Genomic DNA, 21,067 nt, shown 5'->3' on the forward strand with positions numbered 1-21,067 from the left:
CAGGGACTCTAGAGCAAATGCATAAAGCAAATTTCCCATTCTTTCCTTAGGCAAGGCATCAGGTTATAGGTTAAGTAAAGCTGGGCACTTTTTCCTACTAATACCTAGATTTTCTTCCTAGATTTTTCAGCTTTTCATGTATTACAATTCAAAGGTTGGACTTTTCTTGCAGTTAGTTATTTCTAGCTCCTTGTGAAAAAACCATGGCTGCTCATTCTTATGTAAACTGGGTAAACTTTTGTTCTGAAGAAATTGCAGAGTGAGTGTCTAGCATTGTTTGCCTGCTTGCCATTTTATCAGTAAAAAAAATCAGAGCGGACCACAGAATACCATTTAAAGCCTTAAGAATTGCCTTTCTAAACCCGTACATGGAAAGGAGAGCAATGCCATTATTGCTACCATTTCTTATTCTTTCTTTAAGATATTGTTCAGTTGTCTAAGCTGCAATATATGCATAGGTACATAGCTATAGAAAAACTACTTCCATACTTTCTTGTGAAATTACACAAAGAGTAGCTATCAAAGGCAACAGTGTGGTATTGTAGTTTTTATAGCTGGTGGGCCAGAGATTTAAATGGCATGATGGAAATTCAGAGGCACATTCATTAAAAGTTAACTGTAACATTGTGCAGAAAATATAATTCTGATGGCTTAAGCATTTGGGTCTTCACATACAATGAAGGATTCACTTTTATCTTGCCTAATTAATAGATGTCTTAGCTGATGGATTATATCTGTTGTGGATGTAGATCCTTGGATTGAGATGGAGTTGGGGCAAACTGCAGGGAGGAGCTCTGCAGGTCCCCACTGTCGGTAAGCGGAGTCGGATGAGGCTGAAGCCAACTGGAGCTTCGCCTATACCAGCCTATGTTCCCCTCAGGTAAAGCCTTTAGGTTCTGGAACTGTCAGGTCTTAAGTGGGGGGGCCTCTGCTGGTGGTCTGAAGATCCAATGAGGATGCTGGGTAGTACAGGTGAATCTGGAAGCAGGCTGGGATCAGTGGCAGGTGGCATTCAAGGATATCTAGGAGGCAGGCAGAGGATAGTGGCAGGTAGTGTTCAAGCGAATCCAGAAGTCAGGCCAAGGTCAATACTGGGTATCCATCTGTAGGGAAGGTGGGATGGAGAGGCAGGACAGGAAAGCGGCATGGAAGGCAAGCACACTAAAGAACTGAAGAACTGACAAAGGACCATAGACAGTGAAGATGAAGGACAAAGACCACATGAATGCAGAAACTGAGAAATGAAGACAAGGACCACTGGACAAGAATGCAAGAACCTGGATATGAAGACAAGTATCAATGAGGCAACTCATGCTACAGAGCATAGAGAGACCTGATGCCGAGGGAAAGACCATAGAGAAGCAAGGGCCTTTCCTAGGCCAGAACTTGTGAGGTCATTGGTGGGTGCCACGGAGGGTTTACTGCTGTGGGACCTTTAAATCTTGAGAGGTCGGGTGCACTCATGCCTAAGGGAGTCCAGAGAGTGTGTCAGCAGCTTCCTGCTACAAGTCACATCGTAGTTGTTGGACTTGGTGGAGCATAGTGATCTTCCATGCGGCTGCATGTGGGATTCTTGACAGAGTGGGGGCCGCTGGTCTTGGCTTGGGCCTGGAGGTAAGTGTGGCAGACCCTGGGGGAGACCCACGGAGCACCAAACGCAACAATATCAGACCAGATAAGTGCATTACCAAGGGAATCATCTTATGATCTTTAACTGTCAGTGCTTCTGAAGGTCAACCAAGTAATTTCAATCATCAAAGAATTAGATATCAGTTGAACACCCATTGTTCTATGTATCAAAGTTATTTTCCTGGCACAATATGTCTAAATGCTTATAGTCATTCTCCTGAAATGGTATAAATTTTGTGAACCCTCTGCCCGTGGGCTTTCCCCGCGAGCAGGCTTCACTCACCTCATGGACGCTGCTACCCGACGCCCCGTCAGGCGTGCCACGCGGCCGGAGCCGTGGACTGTGTTCTTCCTTGCGGCCCGGAGGCCGCCCTGACACGCCCTCTTCTCCGCAGCCGGACCCATGGTCTCTCAGCGTCCTCCCATGCGGCACGGAGCCGCCACCAACGTCATCTTGCCTTCGCGGCACGAGGGCCGCATCCCCAAGCTCGAGTGGCGGCTGGAGCCGCTCCCGGGGCCTCCTGCAGCGATCGGAGCTGCCACCGTTGTCGGGGCTTGCTCCTCAGGCCTAGCCCTGCACCTCTCACGCTGCGCATCGGTGCAGGCCACTGTCCGCGGTCCTGCACAGCTTCCTGCTTGCTTCTTAGGTGCCGGCGCGCGTCTCTCTGTTGGATTTAAAGGGCCAGTCACAGGAAGTGTGGCTGACCCCGCTCGCAACAATAAATACAATTTACTTTTCTTGTTCTGGCAAAGGTTTCCATTTTTCCTTTCTAGAATCCATATCTTATATCTCTTTCCAATGTTATTCTACTTTTGATCATGGGATATTGTTGGATTCGTGAACCCTTAGACCAAGGTGAAGTTGGTGCAACTTCCAGGTCCCCACTGTCAGCAGGCAGACCTGGATGAAGCAGAGGTCCAGCTGGAGCTTCACCTCTTTCAGCCCACTCTTAAATTTATTTGACAAAATGCCAGAAACAACTTTATGTGACAAAACATCTTTTGTAGAAAAAAGCCGCTTCAGCTCATCTTAATTATTGAACATCCTAGGGTCTCAACAATTCTTCAGTTGGCTTTTTTTTCAACAAACAATTTTTTGCTGCACAAAGTTTTTTTGGATATTTTGGAAAATAAATTTAAGAGTTAAAATTAGTTAGGCATGGTGTCCCAGCAGATGACTGATAAAGCAGTCATCTGCTTGAAGCCCATTGCATGGCAAGAGCAGTAGATTGTATCTTAAGGCACAAGTAGAAACTAACTGATGCTGGGTTCATTATTATATGATTAATATTGTCAGTAAAAGAGTGACTACAGTGCTACGTTATTAATGATACGCCTCTGCTTTATTGTATGAGTTTATTAAGGAGAGGCAACCGCTTTCTGTTTGTGCAGTAGAAATATAACCATACATTTTTTAGGTTAATCCCTTGTTGATATAAGGTTACAATACTAGTTTTTCAAAACTAGTGGGAACTTGGCTACATTTCTGCTTGTAAGGATTTTTTTTTTTTTAAGGGACCTTCCAGCTGCAGATATTTCAACACAGAAACATTCACCGAGTTGTGTACCTTATACCTAACAAACAGGCCGACGCAATACTAATGAGCTGAAAATGTGGATCCAAACTGGATGCCTTTTTTCAAATGCGTATACAATCACCTCTCCTGGGCACTCGTTGCAATAGGGAAATGAGCCGCTGCACTAAAAAGGACATGGGAATAATTTATGCGTTCCTAATGTGTCCATGGCATCAGGCGCCCAGGAGAAATGGCTGTGTGCAGGTTAGGAAAACGCATGCTCAATTTTATGAGCAACCATTTGCCTAACCTGTGCACAGCCTAACATTACATTTTTATTTATTTAATTTTTTTAAGTTGCTAATTTTTTTGATTCCTCCGACTTAATATCGCCATAAGTCAGAGGAACTACAGAAAATAGTATTTTCTACTTTTTTTGTTAACTTTTGGGGTTCCTCAAGACTTTTCACCAGCTCCGGGACTGGTGTTAATTTTTTAGGGTAAAAATGTGTGTGTCGGGTGCACATCTATTTTTTACACAAGGGAAGAATAGCTAATAGCCTCATCAACAAGGCAGTCACATGTGATGAGCACTATTAGCTACGCGCTGGTTTGGATGCGCATTTTGGATACACTAATCCCCTTATTTAATAAGGGGTAATGGACGCACGTCCTGTAAACTAGTGACTCATCAAGAACCTCCTGCCAAAAAACATTTGTCCTGCTTTGATTATTTGCAACTCCTTCTACATCTGAACGTTAATGTAAATGAGTTAAAATTTAATAATTTACTTGTCTGGGCACCCTAGGTGTGCAAATCCTGATTCTACCATATAAGTCAGGGTATCTTATAACGAGTGTGTGTCCATGCCATTGCTAGTTTCACTAATTTGTCCACCAGTTCATCCTGTTAAGAGCAAAGTTCTCTAACTCCCCTTGTTTTCCCTGCCATTGCCTTGTTTGATAGCCTGCATTCCCCCAGTTAATCCAGACCCTTTAAACCTTGCAGAAATGTCTAATTTCTTTTATTTTTAAGTTACATGTCCTCCTTAGCAAATTAAAGTTATGTGGCAGTGGTATTTATGCACACATCTCTTCGCCACGTCCCGAAATGCCCATGCCCTGCCCAGACTATGCCCCTTTTTGCAATCAAGTGAGCTGTGTATGAAACAGGAGATATGCGCACATTTGGGTGGCTTTTAAAATTTGGTTGGCATGCATAAGCCTGATTTGTGTGTGCATCCCCTAATTTATGTGTGCAATGAGCTTTTAAAATTCACCTTTGAGTGAACTAGAGAGTTGTGTTTTAACTCAAGAGATAGCGTTTCATCCAGTAGCGGAGCAGTTGGAAGCATTAAGGAAAGAAAATGCAGCACTTGCAGACAGAATAGAAGCTCAAGAAAACAGGAACAGGAGAAATATCGATTTAGTAGGATTACCTGTGTCAGTGAAAGAAGTAGAATTGCATTAGCTTAGACAAGTCTGGCTGCTGGGGGCCTTAGACCTCTCTTTGGAGACCAAATCTGGGCTCGTAGAGAGGGTGCACAGCTGGACGTGGTGCATGATAATAAGGCGTGGCCCAGGCCTGTTGTTGTGTGCGCATCCTAAACTATGCCAGTAAACACAAGTTAATGATTGCCTATAAAAAAACATCATGGGCAATAGCTCTTCTTCTTCAGCAATGGTGGTGAAAACAAAAGCAGTGAAAGAATTCAAAGGGGCATGGGATAAACCCTCTGGATCCCTAAAGACTACAGGAAGGAAATGAAGAAATGTGTGCATGGGGTTAATTTGCTGGTGTGGCAGTCACTACCCTTAACCAATAAGCCATCGTACTGTTGATGCAGCTCCATCATTGCTCTCTGCTTCAATGGCAGGGAAAAGGGGAACTGGATTCAGACAGCAGCCAATGAGGACCCCAACTTCTACAGTCTGAGGAAACAAATAAGCATGGGCTTAACTTGTGATGCGGCAGTTACTACCCTTAACCAATAAGCCTGATACTTTTGATGCAATTCCAACATTGCTCTCTGCTTCAATGGAAAGGGGTAATGGGGAATTGGATTCAAACAACAACCGATGGAGCCCAACTTTTATGGACTGGGAATCTGTTAAGCATGGGCTTGCAGGGCAGACTGAATGGATGATTTAGTCCTTTTCTGCTGTCATTTGTATGTTTCTATGATTCCTCCATGAAATTGTTGTCAGATCAGAGCTTTGAGCCGATATGCTCCAAACTTTATCAGAAAGGTGTAAAATGTTCTCTATTGTTTCATTTGAGACTAATGTTGATTCATGATGGCAAAACTGAAATTTTTCAAACCCAGGAACACATTGACAGCAACTCAGCACTCCTGATGTAACTGAATGATGATGATTGCCATGAGAGAGAAAGAGACTCCTTATAGGGCTTGGTCTGATACTCTATATATGGACCATTGTAAAGGGGGCACTATCATTTGGGGTGAGTTTTCAGGAGATGAGTTGGGGAGGGGGTTTCATACACATTCAGAGGTATCCATTGTAAAATTGACATTAGGTAAGAATTTTAGACCTTATAAGTGATGAAAAGGAGTTGATTTGTACAATGCAGCTAGCAGAAACTGCAGTATACAAATCAACTCCTCTTTTCTCTTTCTCTCTCTCTCCTGCACCTAATGGGGAGCTGTAGCAAAGTGTCACACATAAGATATGTGCATGCAGAGTGTTTTATAAAATAGCAAATATTTTTGCATATGGCGAGATATGCGTGTTTATGGGCACACACATAGCCCTTTTAAAATCTACTTTATAATGTGCAGCACATGAGTCATACTGATGCAGATGTTTGTTTTAGAAACTCCATCTTTGTAGCAGCTTGTTTTGAATCTGATTTTTTTAGGCAGTAATCACTGTTTTGATTTTGTACAAGGTATGTTTCTCTGTCTTACTATTGACCTATTTTGAATGGACAGTATGAGAAGGTTGTTTCTTTTTTGCTTTTTCATACATCAAATAATTTCTGTGATGCAGCTGTGAAAATCCTATTTAGTATAAGTGCAGAATTTTGTTTTTATGGATGATTCTATGCCTCAGTTGGTGAAGATAAGGGGTTCCGAGGGCCTGAACATGGGATAGTTTGTTGTTGTTGTTGTTGTTGCTGATAATCTAGTCTGGATGCATTGTCATGTGTCCTGCAGAGTGCATCAGCTGGGGATCAAGAAGAGAAGAGTGGTCCTTACTGGATGCAGTCCATTGGGGAGCGATGTTTATATATTTTCTGGTCTATGTGGTGTCTTTGCAGTGGTATGTATGAGATATAAATAGATGAATGGATATAATAAGTTTTAAAGCATAGTATTTCTTTTTCACTGAATATTGCTTGTGGCTTATTTTCTGTTCAACTGTGTTGGGTTTTTTCCTTGAAGTGGCAAGTGGATAATTATATCGCTGAATTTTGTTTATTTTATATGGCTGACATTAAAATTGCTTCTTTACTTGTAGATGGCATTCATTTCCCTATTAAAAGGAAAAAGCTATTGGCTATGTTTAAAAAACAGAAGGTGCATGTAGCATTCTTACAGGAGGAAACTCATTTAACAGATTCTAAATATAAACTGAGTGGGACTGAGGTTTTTTCCCCCTTGTTTTCCAGCAGGCAGAGAGAGGGTGATAATCTTGATGCATAGGGATTTATCTTTTGTCCTGGATAAAATTATCAAACACCCAAAAGGGCATTTTATAATTCTGAGTGGGTCTTTATTTCATTGCAGATATGTTTTCTGTAATGTGTATGCACATCCTTCTCCCAGCTGGTTGTGCATTTAAATCAATTTTTGGATTACTTCTTGGTAGTAGGAGGAGATTTCAATATAATTATTGATGCTCTCAGAGATGCTATGCCTCCAAGATTATCACATAACTCTACAGTCTATTCTGAATTGAGTTTTCTAAGGAAAGAATTTCAGTTGTTAGATATATGGCATGTTCTCTATCCTGGTGAGCTGGACTTTACCTTTTATTCCAAACCACATAATAGCTAACCTTGCATCAATTATGGGGTGATCTTGTCCTCTCTTTTTAATGTAATATAGACGCTGACATAGGTACCTCTCTTCTCTTAGACCATGTGCTGATTTCAATGACATTCCACGAGGGGAAAATCCCAAGGTCATGCTATTAAATGGCAATCCCAAATTATTTCATGATCAGCAATTTAAAGAATATTTATGTGAAAAGTGGAAGGATTATTTAGATCTAAATGATACTGCAGATATATCTGCTGATATACTTTGGGCGGCTGGTAAAGTTGTCATGAGAGAAGAGATTATTGCCCATGTGGCAAAAAAACTCAGAGCACAGGATAGAGAAGTATTAAAATTGCGTGCAGAACTGGGGAAATTGAAAAGGCAGTGTGTGCAAAATATGTCTCCTGTGGTTAAATCAAAACTTGATGATATCCAAAAGAGTTTGAATCATTTATTTCATATGCCTGCCCTTAGAACAATGCAGAGTTTTAAAAGTCAGTTGTTTTGGCAGGGTAAGGAGGCTGGTAAGCTTTTTGCATGAATGGTTAAAAGTGCTACAATTAGACAGCATATAACTTCTTTTAAAGATCCTTTTCATGCAGTTCACTTGAATATACAAAAGATAATAGAGATTTTCTTTTAAACATCTATTCTCATCTTTATTCAGCCTTTGAGTCTTCTTTAACAATGTGTGATCTTTTTTCTAGGGGTTTCCCTTTCTGCAGGTTTCAGACATTCAAAAAGAAATTTTACATGTACCTGTGTCAGAAGATTGATTGTGAGATGTATAGTATTCTGTTTCAAGGTCTGCATAGAGAGCTATCCAAGTAATGTATTTCTTTTACAGGGTGGCCCATGGTAAAGTAGCGCACCTCTAATACCAGTGCCAAGCAGGCAGGCTACTTTTCCATGGGCCACCCTCTACTTTTATTACTGTGTTAACTGGTATGAATGTGGGTATTGTCGTTTATAAATGTATGATCCCAACTAAAAATAACTTCCAGTCTAATCACAGCTGAGAGAGGGCCTGGTTGTTATATATCTCTATCAAGCAACTCTTAGTCTCCCTTTCTCTTAGAGGAGAAAGAACTGATATGCAACAATTCATCTTTCATTATAATTATTATAGATAAATTTCTACATGGCAATAGCAACGTTGCTTTATTCATTTGTTCTCCTGTCAACCCCAGGGGCTCAACCCTAATATCTTTCATTAACAGGGCATGTAACCAATCAATGCTTTATTCCCTGATGACAAGCCTTCTTACATCACATCATTATTCTTATTGATACATAATTTGTCCAGTCACAGACCTAATTTAGGGTCTGCTCCCAATCATTTAACCGAGTCCGAATATTCAAACGACGCCCATTTTTCATACATGCTAGCAGGCCAATGCAATAAGAGGTACGGGAGAGCCGGCGCTCCGAGTCGAGCACCTGCTCTCCTGACGTGCGCCCAGGCACCTCTCCTGGGTGCATGATTTTGTATTCGAAAGAGGCTGGGCACTAATAAGGAGGCGCTAGGAACACTAGCGCATCCTTAGCACCTCCTTCAGCGGGTCCGTCAACCGATGCTCAATTTTACCGACGTCAGTTTTCGAACCCGCTGACAGCCATGGGTTCTGAAAACTGAAAACAGCATCAGTTTTCAAACCCGCGGGCATATTTTTTTTTTTGGGCCTCTGACTTAATATCGCTATGATAATTAAGTCGGAGGTGTACAGAAAAGCATTTTTTTCTGCTTTTCTGTACACTTTTCCCGGTGCTTTCAAAGTTAACGCCTACCCTTTTGAGAGTAAAATGTGTGGCTTGGCTGCACATTTTACTTTCAGTATTCCGGGCGAATAACTAATAGGCTCATCAACATGTATTTGCATGTGATGAGTGCTATTAGTTTCAGGGGGGTTGGCTGCGCATTTTCCACGCACTATTACCCCTTACAGTAGGGGGCTAAATGGTACGCTCGGTCAATCGCACCATTCTGTATCGACCTGTAGGTATCATTAACTGTATCATGCTAGGTGTCAGTTGCAAGGTGTAATGGAACATTGCACAATCCATTCTTCAGGTCAGCATGTAGCCCACTCGATATTTTGACTACAAGATGTCCAAATAAAATCTAACAGTACATTCACTACTTGAGATAACAGCAAATCAGAACAATAACATGCTTGCTAAGCTCTACAAAATATAAAATGTTTCTTTTTCTTATAAATCCACTGTGATCCTAGATATAGCCATATAAAAAAATATAGAACCTTTAAGAATACAGAAAAAGGTATGTTTTACTCAAATTCAACAGTATGAATGCTTGTCTTTCTGCTGCTCTTTGTGTGGTCACAGTTGTGACTTTTTGTGTCTTTATTGTTAAAATGAAGATATGATACTCTTGTTGTTTTTGGGCTATGCCTTTCTTCTTCTTTTATCATATTAAGAACATGAGAACATAAGATTTGCCATACTGGGTCAGCAAGGATCCATCAAGCCCAGTATCCTGATTTCAACAGTGGCCAATCCAGGTCACAAATACTGGCAGAATCACAAGGGCTAGATAGATTTCAAGCTGCTTATCCCAAGAATAAGCAGTGGATATCTGCAACTCCACCTTAATAATGGTTTATGGACCTTTCCTCCAGGAACTTGTCCAAAACATTTTTAAACCCAGCTGCATTAATAGTTTTCACCACATCCACTGGCAAGGAATTCCAGAGTTTAATTATGCATTGAGTAAAAAAATATTTTCTCATATTAGCTCTAAACGTATCACCTAGTAACTTAAAAAGTCTTTGCACTTTTTGAAACAGTCAACAACTGATTGACATTTACTAGGGATGTGCAGAGCAAAAGTTTAAGTTCATATGTCCATATGTCCAAAGGGGGTCCCATTTGCGGTCAATATGGACATATGGAGAATTCCATAAGTTGAGTCTATGTCCATATGTGCAAATAAAAATTTAAACCCCTCACCCGCCTTAATCCCCCCCCCAAGACTTACCAAAACTCCCTGGTGGTCCAGCGGGGTCAGGACGCCATTTCTGAACTCCTTTGCAAGGAGCACGTGAGGTCGGCGTCACGTCGGAGTGACACGGCGTCACGTGATTCCCCTCGGGTCCGCTCCCGGACCCCTCGTTGGGCCCAAAAGGCACATTTGGCCAGCTTGGGGGGGCCTCCTGACCCCCCCAAGCTGGCCAAAAGTGCCTTTTGGGCCCAACGAGGGGTCCGGGAGCGGAACCGCGATGGACCACGTGACATCGGCGTCACGTCGGAGTGACGCGGACGTCACGTGATTCCCCACGCGTCCGCTCCCGGGACCCTCACGGAACTTTTAGCCAGCTTGGGGAGTTTTGGTAAGTCTTGGGGGGGGGGGGATTAAGGAGAGTGAGGGGTTTAAATTTTTATTTAGATCAACAATCGCGATTTCCAACGTATTCAACATAGCTATGTTGAATAAGTTGGAAATCCGATCGTTTACGCCTCATCATTTTTTTAAGTTAAAAAAAAAATAAGTTGCGTTTTCCATTTAAGTTCAAAACGAATGCACACCCCTAACGTTTACTCGTTCCGCTCCCCTCATCATTTTATAGACCTCAGTCATATTTCCCCTCAGCTGTCTCTTCTCTAAGTTGAAGAGTCCTAAACTATTTATCCTTTCCTCATAGGGGAATCATTCCATCCCCGTTATCATTTTAGTCACCCTTCTCTATACCTTTTCTAATTCTGCTATATCTTTTTTGAGATGCGGTGACCAGAACTGCTCACAATATTCTCAGATTGTGTTATAACCTTCATGTATTAACGTGCAATAAGGCATCTAAATAAATACAAATTTAAAACAAAATATGTACCAAAATACTCAGGGACACACAGATAGTGGTGCAAAGAGTGAGGCACAAGGAAAGACTGACAGAAATGTTCTGTTCTTACCTCTTGAATATTGATCAATATTTACCTGGTGATTTTCTGAGTAAGAGCTGAAACCTGCAAGAAACAAAGAATGAAAATATTTTGAGAAATTTGCACTACAAATTTATGTTGATCATTTGATCTGAAAGTTATCTGATATATTTTTTTTGGTTGGTGAATCTTTGTACCTGCAAGGTAAAAGAAAAATAAGTTAATACTTGAAATTCTTTAGAAAACCTAAATAGAAAAAAGAAAGCAGTTAATAGTGAAAGGCAAACAGTTAAAATAAATATACTTACCTGCTGAACATTTCACTTGACGTTGTTAAGGTGTGTCCTGTAAAGTATTTAAAGAAATGTTACTTTTCCCAAAAATAAGTTTTCTTCTTGTTCTTTTATTAAATAAATGCTATTAAATGTGTAGAATTTCAGTCAAGATATTTATTGCCATGAAGTTCAGGTTTTTATTACTGATTATTGCTTCTGTACAACTGAACAGGTAGATTTTAAAAGCCCTGCACATGCCAAAATTGAGAGAGACATGCGCAGGTTGGGCTGGTGTGCTGAGTGGATTTTATAAGCCACCCATGGATGCGCATATCTCCCAGTGTGCGCACAAATGGAAAGTTTCTAAAAAGGGATGGAGAATAGGCGTGGTCAGTGCAGGGCATGGGCATGTGTGGCCTGGCCAGAAGATGTGTGCGCAAATACGTGCACAGGTGTGTGCCAGGATCCCCGCTGCGTAAATTTACTTCTGCTATGAGGACAATGGAGGCCAAGCAGCAGGGTTTTAAGGATCGGGCTACATGGGGGAAGGATGGCTATAGAATTAGGGGGGGGTTGCAAGTCCTATTCCTGAACTGGGGAACTGGGAAAACAGGGTATGATGTCAGTGCACATCCCTTGAAAACTTTCCCTGACTTACGAGGTAGACGCGGGATTTGCACGCACATGCATGCATCTGTATAAAATTGTGTGCACATGCATGCAGGTTCAACCTATTTTATAACATGCATGCATATACATGTATATGTTATAAAATGGACGTGTCTCTTGGACATATGCACATACATGTATGCCTGCACAGCTGTTTCAAAGTTATCCTCTAATTGTATGGCACTTACTTCTCTCCCCTACCTCTAGGGAGATCAATTGTATCAATAAACACAAAACAGAGAAGAAGTGTTCTTTTATGTGTGACTGCCATTGGAAGAAAAGTGAAGGGAGAGAGGTTTTTCACTTTGTGCTCCATGACAAAATGTGTTACTTTCACACATGGAAAGTTACTCCTGCTCTAAACAAGGTGTAACGTTTGCATGTGAACTTAGGCACATACTTTTAAAAATGTCCCCACCCCCAACTCCGCCCCTGGAATGTCTATCACTAGTTCATGCAAAAGTGCAGGCATAATAGAATTACATATCCTGGCCCCCAGGCGATTTCCACACAGCTACTTACACACATAAAACTGAGTTTTAAGCATAAGAACATAAGAACATAAGAAAATGCCATACTGGGTCAGACCAAGGGTCCATCAAGCCCAGCATCCTGTTTCCAACAGTGGCCAATCCAGGCCATAAGAACCTGGCAAGTACCCAAAAACTAAGTCTATTCCATGTAACCATTGCTAATGGCAGTGGCTATTTTCTAAGTGAACTTAATAGCAGGTAATGGACTTCTCCTCCAAGAACGTATCCAATCCTTTTTTAAACACAGCTATATTAACTGCACTAACCACATTCTCTGGCAACAAATTCCAGAGTTTAATTGTGTGTTGAGTAAAAAAGAACTTTCTCCGATTAGTTTTAAATGTGCCCCATGCTAACTTCATGGAGTGCCCCCTAGTCTTTCTACTATCCAAAAGAGTAAATAACCGATTCACATCTACCCGTTCTAGACCTCTCATGATTTTAAACACCTCTATCATATCCCCCCTCAGTCGTCTCTTCTCCAAGCTGAAAAGTCCTAACCTCTTTAGTCTTTCCTCATAGGGGAGCTGTTCCATTCCCCTTATCATTTTGGTAGCCCTTCTCTGTACCGTCTCCATCGCAATTATATCTTTTTTGAGATGCGGCGACCAGAACTGTACACAGTATTCAAGGTGCAGTCTCACCATGGAGCAATACATAGGCATTATGACATTTTACGTTTTATTCACCATTCCCTTTCTAATAATTCCCAACATTCTGTTTGCTTTTTTGACTGCCGCAGCACACTGAGCCAACGATTTCAATGAGTTATCCACTATGACACCTAGATCTCTTTCTTGGGTTGTAGCACCTAATATGGAACCCAACATTGTGTAATTATAGCATGGGTTATTTTTCCCTATATGCATCACCTTTGAAAATTATACAATTAAATTGTGTTGATTAATGTTATTTGTGAAAACTAGCAAGGTCTGGTCCTCCTCTCTCTGGGCCAAGAAAGTATGATTATAGCAAATCTAAATTTCTTTCCCTTTGAAAGGCGTTCAGGAATAAATCCATTTAATGCCCCTAAAATTCCCTGGACAGTTTTATCAGAAGCATTTCTAACAAAAGTAGTACTCTAGTGAGGATATTATTTGCGGTGGCTTTTCTCCCCCAACCAGAAGCTGTAGTAGGGAATCCCAACTCAAAGACCTTATTTTATTTTCCTAAGCAGTTTATGGTTTAGGAGTACAGCCTATCTAGTCAAGGAGTTGAACTCTAGATATTTTAAGTCGCCTGCAAACCATCTGAATGGGAATTTAGATTCTATTTCTGATTTGGTGTGAGAGGTGGGGTTTATTTCTAGCATCTTGGTTTTTATTCATATTTATTGTATGACCTGAAATATGACCAAAATTTCTATTACAAGCATTAAGATCTGCAAAGATACTAATTGGTCGTTTACAAATTTAAATGTAGTCCCTATTCTTAAACAACTGCCTGGATAGGGCCTGCTGTTTCCTCCCTGGCTTTAAGAATCCAAAAGAAACGGGCACTGGACTTTGAATATCCATCTCTCAGTTCTTTCCTGCACTGAGGAGCGAGGAGAAAAGAGCCACGTGGCGTTCTCAGTGCAGGAAAGAGTCTGCGAGACAGAAAAGCCAGCATTGCTACTCCACAATAACAAACCACAGGTGAAGAAAGGGGAACTGTCTGAAGTAGTATCCAGCCAAGTTTGACTTTTTCAGCATGGGTTGAGGTGCCTGCAGCTGTGAATATTACCTAAGTGACTGTCAGCCAGCACCAGAAGCAAAACTACAGAACTGTGAATTAAAACAGGACATCTCCTGAGAAGAAGGCACATATAACATGAAAAACAAGTGCAACAGTTAAGCTTGTTTTCACTAGAGATTGGAGAACTCTTAACACCAATTAATACAGCAAAAACAACCTATTAAGTACAAACAGAATGTTAGGAATTATTAGGAAGGGAATGGTGAATAAAATGGAAAATGTCATAATGCCTCTGTATCGTTCCATGGTGAGACTGCACCTTGAATACTGTGTACATTTCTGGTTACCACATCTCAAAAAGGATATAGTTGCGATGGAGAAGGTACAGAAAAGGGCAACCAAAATGATAAAGGGGATGGAACAGCTCCCCTATGAGGAAAGGCTGAAGAGGTTAGGGCTGTTCAGCCTGGAGAAGAGACAGCTGAGGGAGGATATGATAGAGGTCTTTAAAATCATGAGAGGTCTAGAACGGGTAAATGTGAATCAGTTATTTACTCTTTCAGATAATAGAAGGACTAGGGAGCACTCCATGACGTTAGCATGTAGCACATTTAAAACTAATCTGAGAAAATTCTTTTTCACTCAACGCACAATTAAGCTCTGGAATCTGTTGCCAGAGGATGTGGTGAGTGCAATTAGTGTAGCTGGGTTTAAAAAAGGTTTGAATAAATTCTTGGAGGAGAAGTCCATTACCTGCTATTAATCAAGTTGATTTAGGGAATAGCCATTGCTATTCATTGGATCAGTAGCATGGGATCTTCTTAGTGTTTAGGTAATTGTCAGGTTCTTGTGGCCTGGTTTGGCCTCTGTTGGAAACAAGATGATGGACTTGATGGACCCTTGGTCTGACCCAGTATGGCAATTTCTTATGTTCTTAGTGCACCACCAAAAAAGAGCTCCAACATTACATTTTCCATTTTGGAGGTTTTCTTTTTTTTTTTTTTTTGGGGGGGGGGGGTTAAAAAAGGGTTTGGGGCTTGGGTTACTTTAAATTTTAGTTTTCCATATTTTTCATACCAAAGACTATACCTTTTAGTACATTAGTATATTAATGTTTTATTTAGATATCTCTTTGAATATATAGAATAAAACACTGTTGCTATGATTGGAATTGAATTTATTTCACATTTAATTCAGTAAAGTTACATTGTTTTCCTTCAAGAATCTCATTAAAACATAGAAATGATGGCAGAAAAGGACCAAATGGTCTATTTAGTCTGTCCAGCAAGCCTATGGCAGCATCCGCTGCACCATGTAGGTTACCCCCATGCTTATCAGTTTCTCAGACCGCAAAATTCAGGGCCCTTATTGGTTATTGTTTAAATCCAACTCCCTGTTACACCTTGCTGTAGAAAGAGAGAAATGTTGGAGTTGCTTCAAAGTATCAGGTTTATTGGTTAAGGGTAGTAACTGTCGCACAAGCAAGTTAACCCCATGCACTCTTTTCTTTATTTCCATCCTATGCCCCTCTGAATTCTTTCACTGTTTTGGTTTTCACCATCTTCTCCAAAAGCCATGCCAGGCATCCATCACCTTCTCCTTGAAGAAATATTTTCTGACGTTGGTTCTGAGACATCTTCCCTGAGTTTCATTTTATGACCCTTAGTTCTATTGATTTCTTTCCAACTGAAAAGGTTTGATGTTTGTACATCATTAAAACCTTTCCGGTATCTGAAGATCTGTATCATATCACCTCTGCACTTCGTCTCTTCCATAGTATACATATTCATATCCTTCAGTCTCTCTTCATAGGTTTTCTGAGACTGACTCCACACCATTTTGGTTGCCCTTCTCTGGACTGCCTCCATCCTGTCTCTGTCCCTTTTGAGATATGGTCTCCAAAACTGAACACAGTACTCCAGGTGAGGCCTCACCAAGGACCGTACAAGGGCATCACCACCTCCTTTTTCTTACTGGTTATTCCTCTCTCTCTATGCAGCCCAGCATTCTTCTGGCTTTTGCTTATCGCCATGTCACACTGCTTTACCATCTTCAAATCGCCAGAGACTATCACCCCAAGATCCTACTCTTGGTCCATGCATATCAGCCTTCCCCCCCCCCCCCCCCCCCCCCCCCATCCACCCCATCACATACAGCTCTTTTGGATTACCGCACCCCAGATGCATGACTCTGCACTGCTTGGCATTGAATCCCAGCTGCCAGTTCTTCAATCATTTTCCATTCTTTTCCTAACATTACCTACAGGGCTGACGGGAGCGTTAGGTGGAGTAGGCAGTCACCTAGGATGCTAGAAGTGGGCAGGGTAGCAGAGTTGGTGGCAAGGACAGTAATTTTGAAAGGGACACGGGATGGCGGAGATCCTGCTGGTGTATGGAGATGGGGGCTCGTTGTGGTGTGCGACTTGGGGCGGACGTGCATGTGTGTGAAAGTGGGAAAGAGAGAGGGAGAGATCATGATGTGATGTCATGACTACCTGGGGGTGGCAGCACACCCTTGCAGCTGCACTTATCACCTAACGTTCTATTGTATTTTTTGACCACTGCCCCACACTGGGCCAAGGATTTCAAAGTATCGCCCATGATGATTCTAAGATCCTTTTCCAGTTTGGTGATGCCTAATATAGAACCTAGCATCATGCCTATAGTTTGGATTGTTCTTGCCTATATGCATTACTTTTCACTCATCAATAATGAAATTTCATCTACCATTTAGATACCAAATCTTCCAGTCTTACAGGGTCCTCTTGCAATTTCTCACAATCAGCTCGTTACCTAACAACTTTGAATAATTTAGTGTCATCTGCGAATTTGGGCACCTCACATTTATGTATGTATGTATTTATTTATTTATAAAGCTTATATTCCACCCATAACAGAAAAACTGGATTGGGCAGATCACAATGATACATTCACAATAAAAGCAATAAATACAAAACTCCTTGTAAGCTGCTAGGGCAGAAACCCTGGAAAATGTCCTAATTTACCTCCAAATTTCTTCCCAATTTGTTGTAGCTGAACCTAGTATCCTAATTCACTTCCAGGTCCCCACCTTAATATACCAAATACTACTAAAAACAAAGCCACACTAACAGGACAAAATATGTAAGAATGCCCCCAGGTTAGCAAAAGCTTCCTAACAATAAACAATATATTTCATAATAGCAGATAAGATATATCACCACGCTTCATTCATTATGGCAATCTCAGTGACTCTAGTTTAGCTCAGACCTATCACCCGAATGCTAAGGTTAGTTTAAGGAGGCAATGTTTTAGAACAGGAAAACATATACAAATCCCACTCTGCATGGAAATCTTTCATCCAGAAGCTGGAGCCGGGTACTGCCAGTGGCCATCTGCGTTTTCCCGGAAGATGTCCGGATGTCCTCTCAGGCGGCTCTCTCTCAACATCCAATGATGCTGTTGATACTCTGGATGCTGCAGCAGTTAAGTGTGTGTTGCTGTTGGTCTTGTCCCTAAACTTGTGAAGCTGTATTGCAGCTTGTGGTTACCAAAGTGGTATAAAGCCATTATTACTACAACCAGTATTACTACAGCGATGTGAAGCTATGTGTGTTATTCAGCAATAGTCTTTTAGCTGCTAATAATTTTCTCCAGCTCAATCAGAAGAAATCTTGCCATGATATAATAACTGACACTCTTCATTCAAGATACTGGAACATTTCCAATTCTGCAGAGTTTTTCTCACTATCACTTAGCTGCTGTTCCATTGTTTGGGACTTGACATAGTTCACTTACTAAAATAAAAAATTTAGTACTTTAAAAGACCAATAGGGTTTTTTGTTGTTGTTGGGGTTTTTTTTTTTTTTTTGGCAATCCTTGCAGTTACTTATGTCTACCTTTGATTATTTGATGACCACTGATGTATACCTCTGGCATTTCCATAATGTTTGGATAATCATCCAGACCTACTATTTGCTCTAAGAAAACTTTCCTTTCCTTATTCCCTTAACACACAGAGCAAGAAGTACAACAGGAAAGTATGGATGAAGACAAAAGAGAAAAAAGATTCAACTTCCAGCTTCAGAGGAAACCAGGGTTTCTGCATAGATTCAGCATAATTCAAAGAAAGGAAAGGGAAAATAGATTAGATAATCTACCGTTAAAAAATAAATTACTAACCTCTATAAAAAAGGAATATATATATTTTTATATAGCTATACTAAGTTACATCTTTACTCCCTATTCCTAATCATTTCTAAATATATTAAAAAGCCCTGGTCCCAGTATAGCTTTCTCCACTGAGATAAATGACCATTCAGTCTTATTCTCTGTTTCCTGTTCTTTAGCCAGTTATCAATCCACAATAGGTTATTGCCTCGTATCCTATGAATTTTTAATTTCTTGATGAGTCTTTCATGAGGGCGTTGCCAAACACCTTCTCAAAATTCAGATACATTATATCAACCAACTCACCCTTGTCAGCAGCATGTTTTGTTAACCTCAAAAAAAATGTAACAGATTTGTAAGGCAAGATTTCCCTTTGCAAAATCCAATTAGTCTGTGTCTATCCAAGTAGCCAATAATGTATGTTCTTGAAATCTGCATCTACCATTTTGCCTGGCATTGACATCAGACTCACCAGTCTGTAGTTTTCTGGATGACAACTGGAGCTCTTTTTTTTAAAAATGGGTGTTACATTGGCTACCCTCCGATCCATAAGCACCGTAGTTGACTTGAATGAGACCTGTGTACAGGGCAAAAGACTAATCGAATCATCTAGAAGCTGAAAGATGGTACACATACTATCTCTGGGCAGGAAGAAGCCAGAAGAAATCTCTGCAGGAGGTCTGTAAGTATCTTGATGTAGGTTCCTTATGGCATTAATTAGGGAAGGGGATGGGGAGCAGGTTTGGAGATTGACTTCTCCTTTGCTGTGCCTGTGTTGAGGTAAAACCCTCCAAATCAACAAGACAGCCGAGCACTATTTACGCTCCCATACGGTGAGTGGAGCAAACGTGTTAGAGAGAAGACTGCTTCTCAGGTGACCAAGTTCTTCAGATTGAGGCTCAAACCTTGAATGGTGTTTGGCCAGTAGTGCTCCATGGCTCATACACCTTCTCATAGTTGTGTTGATATAATTCATCCAAGGCTAAATACCAGATGTGACCAATAGTCAATAAGAACCATAAGGAAATTTGAAAAGAAGTTTCAAGAAAGAGTCCAATAGGCCATGAAACCATTAAAGCTAATTGGATAAGGACCATGCAAGTATTCCAAGAGGATTCAAACCATTGGGACAGTTGGTCGTATCAGGATGGTGAATCACCAATGCCCATGTCATGTAAAACCAATTCTGACACCCAAGGCACTGAATACAAGGCAAAGCAGTAGGAATGGAGGCAAAAGCATTGCAATGCACAAGAAGCAAGACAAAGGTGGAGGAATACTGATATTAAAACACCAAGCCAAAGGTGCAGAGATTGGCTGCAAGAAGAGTGGCATTAGCAACCCAAGGCATCAAAAGAGAGCGAAAGTGGTACCAACAGTGGCAAGGGACTTTAAGAGATGCAGGAATTGAATCGACATGGAAAGACCAATACACAATAAGAACAATAAGGGAATTTGCATGTTGAAACCACAATAGAGGCCATATGTTGTCATTAGGATACCTGTTCCTCTTTTCTTCATTTTCACAAAGGCTAGATAGGAATAATGCTTTCCCCCAAAATAACATGTGCAGCTATGTAGAGCTACATGATTTTTTATAGTGCAATGGGTTTACCTACTCACATAAGCAGAAAATGTTGGTGTGGGGGGGTGATAAATGTAGGAATACTGTGAGCACTTAGGGATTGATTTTAAGACTCTCGCGCGCATGGGTGCGCCGATTTCATAACATGAGCAGTCAACATGTGCATGTTATAAAATCCGATGGTCATGCACAGGTACCCACGACTGGCAGACTGGCACACGCGGAGGGGGGGAGGGGGGGATTTTATAACCTATGCGCGGCGATGCAATCGGCCAGTTCCCAGTTCCCTCCCAGTCCGCTCCAATTAAGGAGCAGACTGGGAAGGAACTTGTCTAACCCTAACCCTACCCTTCCTACCTTTTCTCCTCTCCTCCCCAACCTAACCCTACCTAGCCCCTAACTTTCTATTTTAATACTTACTTCTCCTCTGGAGCAAAAGTATCTTCCGTACTTCGGCCGGCTGCTGGAACACACTTCCCCAGGACAGTGGGGCCGTTGTAAAATGTGTATGGCGCACACAAGGCCCGGCCATGTGCATAACCCCCGAAATTATGAGCATGGCCCTTTTAAAATTAGGCCAATAATGTATACCTTAGAAACCAAAAACCCTAGATAACAATAAATGAGGCCATTGAGACATCATGCTATATTATATTACAAACTTTGGCAGAAATTGCTACCAGGTATAAGACAGGAGAGCACTCTGAAATATAGCAAACATAGACTTACTTTGAAAAATTAATATTGCACTTATCTGTTCCATTAAACTTATTTTTTGTAACTTTGCAATGCTCATATCAGTGTGAAAATTGTACAAGCTTTTTATAGCATAATTTATGGATACAAAAGATTTAATCAATATGGGATCAATTTTAAGACCCGTGCGCACGCGTCCATGTGCGTGCTTCCTGGCACACATATACAGATGCGCCGATTTTATAAACTACACGCATGATATAAAATATTATATCTGCACGCACATGCACACCGGATTTTAACATTCACACGTGCATGTGCGGACGGCCCGCAACTTGTACGCGCAGGGGGGGATTTTAAAAAGCAATGCGCAGCTACGCGAGTAGGGCTTCTCCAGTACTGCTTACTGCTCCTTTGGAGCAGCAGTAGATTCC

This window comes from Rhinatrema bivittatum, chromosome 2 (assembly GCF_901001135.1).
Source record: "Rhinatrema bivittatum chromosome 2, aRhiBiv1.1, whole genome shotgun sequence".
NCBI classification, from domain to species: Eukaryota; Metazoa; Chordata; class Amphibia; order Gymnophiona; family Rhinatrematidae; genus Rhinatrema; species Rhinatrema bivittatum.